The 446-nt window shown below is 40.8% G+C and overlaps 1 protein-coding gene across 1 annotated transcript in view; it reads right to left on the bottom strand.

Annotated features, from left to right (window-relative positions):
* Nucleotides 1-231: 231 nt before the first annotated feature.
* Nucleotides 232-446, bottom strand: part of LOC138947824 (uncharacterized) — a 20864-nt gene continuing 20649 nt past the window's right edge. Inside the window, exon 8 of the mRNA XM_070319376.1 lies at nt 232-446. This exon is cut by the window's right edge and continues 1731 nt beyond it. The gene's annotated coding sequence lies outside the window, so the exon portion shown is untranslated.

Here is a 446-nt window from a genome sequence, read left to right as displayed (position 1 = left end):
CACACACACACTGTGACACACACAGGCACACACACACACACACCAACACACACTGCACACACACAGTACACACACACACATACACACACACACACACACTGCACACACACACACACACACACACACACACACACACACACACACACACACACACACATACTCAAGCACTTATACATACTGACACGAACGTTTTCTCATCCGTACACATTCTTACCAATTCTTGGCCATTCCTGCTTTTTTCAAAATTAAGATTTCTTTATTTGTCAAACACGAAAAACAAAGCTAAACTTGAAACATTTGCTCTGCCTTCTACATCAATTTGCAAAGAATAACAAATCCGACAACGTACACGTGAACTGCTCTAACGTAAAAGTGATTACAGCGACGAACACAAAATAAGCCTACCAGTTCAGTTAATAAAACCAGGACTGAAGCTTGATATTCTT

Source organism: Littorina saxatilis, linkage group LG14 (assembly GCF_037325665.1).
Source record: "Littorina saxatilis isolate snail1 linkage group LG14, US_GU_Lsax_2.0, whole genome shotgun sequence".
Taxonomy (NCBI): Eukaryota; Metazoa; Mollusca; class Gastropoda; order Littorinimorpha; family Littorinidae; genus Littorina; species Littorina saxatilis.
This window is presented reverse-complemented; position numbering and strand designations above follow the sequence as displayed.